Below are 7,294 nucleotides of genomic sequence, written 5' to 3' on the forward strand. Positions count from 1 at the left end.
AATATATAAATACGCTAGAAGCACAAAAATATAGCGTCATTTACTACCTTTGTGTGACAAACATAAACTGTGAGTATAGAAAAATTTAGATTTAAGCCATTTTCTTTCACAAAGCTATTGTTTTAAATCAGAATTAAAGATTTAGAGAATTTGAATAATGTTACAATTATTCAAATCAAAGTTTTCTATGTTTGAGACTATTTTTTAGCCAGTTATCCATTTTCTAGGAGTCTTTATCCTGATGACTGAGGCAGATTTATTTAAATACAGTTTAAAAGAACTGACCCAGAACCAATTGTTTGTGAGCCACATGAATCAATTCTCATTTTACTTTCATGTTGCTTTTAAAAACATAACAGTAACGAATTTAAAGATCAGATTGTGGATTTTCTTTAGTGTTGAGAATCACCGTTTTCATCTTTACCACACTATTTCTTTTAACGCGTTCTTTTCAGTTGCTGCTCCTGAATACATCCAGAAAAGGCAGAAAGACATAGGCAGACAGGGTCAGGAGGAGAAAGTGCACAAACTACAAATGACAATGGCAAACTGTGGTTAATTGGAGCAGATACTTCATTTATATGGTAATCAGATGTATAAACATCTGGAAGGCAGCTGTGGCTGTCTGCCACGTTGGATAAATGTCCCTGTTCTACCTCTGTCAGCACACAGGTGCATTCCGCCCCAAACAGCGTTCCTGAACACCACTTTCCTAAACACTCGGTTTAATCGACCAACAGCAAAGAGGCAGAGAAGCGCAGTCCTGACCCTTTGTTTCTCGGGTTGTAGGTTTTATCAGTCTAATACAATCTACTGCATAATCTTCGCCTCGAAAGTCTTTCTCTCAGCATAGCGGCTGGGAAGAAAGTGTGATACGAGCGTGATGCCAGCCACAGTTGGGAGCTTGTGAACAGAATGTCATTGTCTACACAGAAGTGAGGTAAACGGAGAAGCAAAGTGACATGAACTTCGTGTCCTCACACATTCCATCAGATCGCAAAACTAGCACCTGTCTGAGTGCTGGGTATTTCATACGCCCTGTTGTTTTCATTTGAATGAACTGTGAAGAACTGTTTTGACACACGAAAGCCTGCATGCTTAGTTTGTGAATTATACAATAGCTGTTTTAAAGGATCTTCCATAGGTAATTTTCACACACAGTCTGTTCAGATTTACCTCATGTAACCTGGCTTGTCCTTATGGTGTACAACTGATTCATTTCACAGAAAAATTCACACCGATAACACTAGTATCATTTATACGCTTGTTTTGTTTTTTCTTTTAAAGTGCCGCTATTATGGGTTATGAACATGCATGTTGACATGCATGCAATATCAAAAAACAATTTCATTTTCTTATAATATGCATTTATTTTTACCTTATTTTTTCAACTATTTGTTTTACAATGATTCTCAAACCCCTCCGTGATTGGTCGATTTCATTTAAAGCAGTGTTTGTGAGTTTTAACGCTCCAAAAATGGCCCCTAGTGGTAAATAATTAGTTTGCATTTTCATTCAGACCAACACGAAAATACCAACAAGTGGATGGGCAATATGCTAATATTTAATTTTGACATCAACGGCTTGGGACTCGCTTTTAAAAATGACTAATTTCAGTGATTGAGAACGACTCTTCCTTTTGAGAGACAATAACTTTATACACGTGCATTTTCAGAGGTTATTTTCAAAAATCTATAATTGATGTACTTTAAAGAAATTATTACTTTTATTTATCAAAGATCTGTTTGAAGTGAAAGTAAGGATGTTTAAAATGCTTCTAAATATTTAACATTATTAAACATTTGATCGCAGATCAGCATGATTTTTGTATGTTGAAAAAGTTACAGTAATATTTTAAAGGATTTTAAAAATCTTGAAAAATGTTTCTGACTTTTTCTTTTTATCCATTTAAACAATGATTATCTTCTAAACATATGATTCGTCTGTTCCCATTGAGCAAATGCAGATTCAGACTGATAACCCGTGACGCTCAGAGCTGATTATAAAAATGATTGTTGTGTTAAACCAGTGAGAATGACCTGAAAGTCTTTGTCCTCATCACAGTCAATTCAGACCGCAAGCTAAAACTCACAACTTAGCTCAAGTGTCACTTCTTTGCCACTGCACTGTAAATACAGTAGCACTGCAGGAAACACTGTCAAAAGTATTTTAGTGCAGCATCTCGTCCACATACAGATAACCTAGTACCATAAATGGAGCTCATAAAAATCATTCGGTTTCAATATTGGTTTAAAAATGGACCCGATCTTTTGATTCCAACCATACATCAGCCCTTCACCTCTGCTGCTTTTCTAATAGCTAGTGATCTCATTTGGCACTGTCAGATGGTGCAGCTGACATTTGGATCTTCAAAGCTCATTTAACACCGAAAGTTGCATACTGTTTCCTCCCACAATTACCCCAGCACTTTTTGAAGAAATTCTGATTATTTTGCACTTGAATGCATTGATTTGTTTCTTTGTGTAATATTTCCTTCTGTCAGAAGCTTTCTCGTAGTACTATTTGTCAAAATAACAATGCACTCCTAGGCAAAAAACGCCTCAAATATTGGAAACCATAGTCCCTGAGGCATTTTAATAAGTAATGCTGTCCTCCTCTGTGTGGTTTTTTTTTTTTGCTTTTGTTTTTTTTTCTCAAACTTTTGCTTTTTGGGACGCATAATGAATTGCTTTTATTTTTAGGAGAGCCATAAAAGTGCTTCTGTTGTTTTCTATTATTTTTCTCTACCTTCTTAATCAAGACCTTTAAGCTGCTTTTAAAATGAAAATTGTCATTGTTTACTCAACCCGTGGAACACAAAACCAGAAATGTAACATTTTGACTAGTGTATATTGCAGTCCATGCAATTACAACGAATGGCTTCTGGAGCTTTCAAACTCATGAAAGCACCGTAAAAGTAGCCCATAAATCTTGTGCGCCAGTCTCCTGAAGCCATGTGATTCCGAAGACATAAAAATGAAGTCATTATTTATTGATAATCTTCTCCAGTGAGCTGTTAACTGCTCTGAGTCAGATTTGTAAAAGAATCTTTCCGATCATTTTTGTGATCTGGGTCAACGAATTCATTCAAAAGAGTGATTCATTCACAAATCTGACATGGCTACCTTTCCCATGACCTCTCATATGGGTTTGGAATGACTTGAGGGTGTGTACACAATGATATTTTCTGTTGCTAGATTGAATTTTGTGTTCTTTTGAACCTGAGGCAGCATGTTGGACGTTAGTTGTTTTTTATTTAAGCGTGTAAGAGTACACACTGCGCTTGTTAGGACGCGCCACCAGAATGATTGAAGAAACTAGAGCAGACCTTCAAGCGGTCTCTGCGTGGTTCATGAATCGTTTTTTTTTTTTTTACTACCAAAGACAGACTTCAGTCGAGGGAGTCCATCAAGAGAAAGCTCTTTGAAAGATGGCCTGACACGGACGGCAATCAAAGCATCTGAGAGGAAATTGCACCAGCGATGGCATCTTACTTTGTTGGCATGGCAGGGGGATGAAATATATCAATCTAATTTCAATTTAAACCCAGAAAAGTTTCAACTGGAGCCCCCCCGCCCACTCCCAAACTCCCGCAGCTTAATCGTCCCCGCTCTGCCGTCTGTGGTCCTGCCCCGGATCTCCACTAATTGCTGTATTTTTCTCCCCTTGTAACTCCTAAGAAGCAAGTCTGGAGATCTGGAGAAGGGGGGGTGGACGGGTCGGTTTTTGATGGCAGATCTTAAAAGGTGATGAAAGTTGAAAGTAACATTATTGCCAGAGGGGGAAAAGTCTCAGCATATCTTTCTTTTTCTTTTTCCATCTTGACGGTTTGAATTTTGCATGACCACTAAAGGTCTGGAGGTCTAACGATTCTTGAGGTTGCTCTATTTATATTCAGGCAGCTAGCGCTACCCCTAGGTTGTTTTAAGATGGCCGGGTGCCGCACGCCACAGCGGCAGACGGGTTTCTCTCTGGCATTGATCTTAGCAGAGAGTAATGATTTCTCATGATTACAGACAGGCTTGAATTGTAAGGCTGGTCTCAAAGGGGAGAGAAAAATGCATTATTCCTTGTGCAGATCGCGCTGTCCTTTTTTTTTTTAAATTTCAAGTGAAATCACAAAACTCTGAAAAAAGCATTATTTGCTGTATTATGATTTCCTATTTTTTTAAAAGCGGCCTGGTGAAATGAAATGCTTTATCTATTATAGATTGCCAGGGGATGGCACATGAAGTGGCTCTGTTGAAATATTCACCTCTTCTGTAAAGCGAATCTTTACGTGTGTGCTGTCAGGCCTCAGACAGCATGCTTTTGGTGTTTTTTTTTCTGGGTTACGTGGACCACTCCACAAAGAGCATGTAACGTTTCTGTGCAATTCGTTGCCTTTCTTCAAGCTTCCAGCAGGACTTATGTTTTATAATATTTAGAACCCCTTCGAAACGCAAATGGACTAGTTTTGAGTAGCAACTGGCCGTTGTTTTGTTTTGACTGCGTGGACGGCGCAAAAAGAAAAAAGTGACAACCTCACCAAGCGTTTGAGTACCACATATGGAAAAGGTAGAGCTGAAAACGTGGAAACACATAATATACTCAATTCATTTAACAAATTAAAACATTTATTGCAGCTTCTGTGGAGTCATATTAATGTTAAATGTCGTTATATGCAAGAGCGAAACATTTGCGGGAGCACATATCTCTCCGCTCACAGCTGGATTCTTTTCACTTTTTACATAATAGAAGCACTCTTTGTATATTGGTCACTTCTCTCATGGCTTTATGGAGTGTGGGCATATGATGTACAGTAGTAAATGTCCTGTGACAGATCTTTATCCGTGCGGTCACCCTATGATAAAGAACTCTCTTGCACTCAGACGGCCTGCGTTTCAGTGGTGTATTTTTTCAGTGACTGTTTAAAATAAAGCAGATTAAAATTATACATATAACATTATAACAATAGCAGGTGACAAATGAATCAGTCAACACGGATTCAGTCAGAAAACTGCAATTGGCTTTATTTATGAGTGAGTCACTGACACAGTTGATTTATCGTTAAAAACGTTTGATGCATTCAGGTGTTAAACTATATGTCTGTATGCAAATACTGTATGCATTAAGGATGTTTAATATGCAAATTGTAAGGCTTAATCAGAATTCATTAAAATTAATGGGACCATCTGCAATCCAACCCGAGATTTTACACCTCTAATGTGCTTCTTCTAATATGGCTAAACTTATATATGTACACCCCAACGCCATCTCTAAAAGTGCCCATAATCCCATATGACATTTGTGTTGAATCTGCAATATGTAAAAAAACTTCAAAATATGTTTTTCAACCATTATTCCCATAATGACTCTCACAAACGTAATCCACTGTAATCCAATAGTAGTATTTGCCACTCTTGTTCTTAAAGAGAATTAAAAATCTGCTTTTATACCCCTGTGAATATGTTCAAGCACACAATGATTCTCCTAATATAGCTCACAACTCATATAATGATTATGTGGTCCAGATAACAGGAGAAAGCCTATGTTAACCTTGAGAATTAGAGGGTAAGCCCTTGAAATCTGGCCCCATTCACTGCGCTTTACAGATACCCCTGCACGCTACATGACCTTCACCTAAGATATTTAGTCTTAAGAAGACATTAAAGGCTTATCAAACTCTCTTCATTGCTCATGCTATTTACGTTGCCATTTTATAGAGGCTTCCGATATAGCATGCGATATTGCAATATTTGTGGTACTGTATTAAGGGCTGGAAAGCGGTACAGCTGAGTCTGAACAAGAGTTTGTCACAGATGCTATCTGTGTGCAATCTTTCACGCACGACTGCCTTTTATTGATTTTGCTGGTTTTGGAAGTCTGAACGCCCAGTGCCACAGTTCAATTTGAACCACATTAGAGGGTGTAAAAATTGCTGATGGGTTTGCAGATGGTCCCATTGATTTTAATGGAGACTCAACTCTCCCTCTGATTTAACCACACAATCTGCATATTAAACATCATTAATGTGTATTTAGAAAATTATGCCTGAGTTTATCAACCTTTGGCTATTTACTAGATGTTTATTGCCGAAGTTTTAAACAGAAAATTAGTTTGAAATGACTTGAAATGATGGGCACGATCAGGGTCATAAAGATTGAAATGTCATTTATAACTTGCTTTAATGTTCAAAACTTCTGTGATCTGAACAGAAACAGAAAAACACTTAAATTAGGGTAACTGGGATATAGTTTAATCCAAGTTTTTTTAGCACAGTCAGTCAGTAGCATCTTAATAATCAGTTTACACCAAAAAAAAAAAAAAAAAGATTTTGAGAGCTATCTGTTATGTTTTTGAAAGTCTCTTATACTCAAAATGACTGCATTTATTTGATAAAAATAGCCTACAGTAAAACAGTAAAATTCAGTAACTGAATTCTATTTTAATGTGTGTTTAAATATAACTTTTTTCTGAAAGCTGAAACCTTTACTCAGTCTTCAGTGTCACACGATCCTTCAGAAATCTTTCAAAATCCTTCTGTCCAAGAAAAATGTCAATATTAATGTTGAAAACAGATCGCTGCTTAATATTTTTGTGGAAACTGTCATCATTTGATTGTAGAAAAGTTCAAAACCATTCAATAATTTTTTTTTTTTTTTTAATCAGCGTAAAGTGTTCACAGTCACTTTTGATCAATTGAGTGCATCCTTGCGAATTAATGTATACGTTTCTTTTAAAAACAATTACGAACACAAATGATGTATGTAGTTAAATGAAATGAAAGCCCTTCCCCTCGACATAATCCGATCCTGGCGGTCACAGGAGACACGTTAGAGAAAGCGCGATTTTGATCGGCTGACCAGTGTAATTAGATCAGCCATGACTGATGGTATTACCTGATGTAAACAAGGCTGAAATTAAACTGCGGTTTTGTTCAGAACAGTTAGAATTGGAGAGAAAAGAGAACGTTTGAGCGTTGATGACACTGCAGAGCCTGATAAGCTTGAACCACGCCAGGCAAGCGGAATAAGCAGTATGAGCCTGAATAGAGGAATCCTTTTTTTTCAGACTTGCTAGTTTTCCCATCAGTAGACCTCGCCCCACTTCAAGAAGTGTGACCTCTGCACAGCCCAGCCCGGATCAGGGTGACTTGATTAGGTGTGAAATGGCTCAACGCTCCGAGAGCCCAGCCCTTTGAAGTGTCAGTGTATTTTCTGGACAGTATTGTGTTTGGATCAATTTACCCTCACAGTGAAGAACAATGGCACAAAGAATGGCTGACTTTACTCTGCCTGGAAGTACAGCTCGG

The 7,294-nt window shown here is 37.6% G+C and overlaps 1 protein-coding gene across 1 annotated transcript in view; it reads left to right on the plus strand.

Moving 5' to 3' along the window:
• The window catches only part of LOC122350670 (fibrinogen C domain-containing protein 1-like), a 45,719-nt gene that overhangs the window by 37,478 nt on the left and 947 nt on the right, over positions 1-7,294 (plus strand). The gene's annotated exons all lie outside the window — the stretch shown is intronic.

The sequence above is a fragment of the Puntigrus tetrazona genome, chromosome 8, assembly GCF_018831695.1.
Source record: "Puntigrus tetrazona isolate hp1 chromosome 8, ASM1883169v1, whole genome shotgun sequence".
NCBI lineage: Eukaryota > Metazoa > Chordata > Actinopteri > Cypriniformes > Cyprinidae > Puntigrus > Puntigrus tetrazona.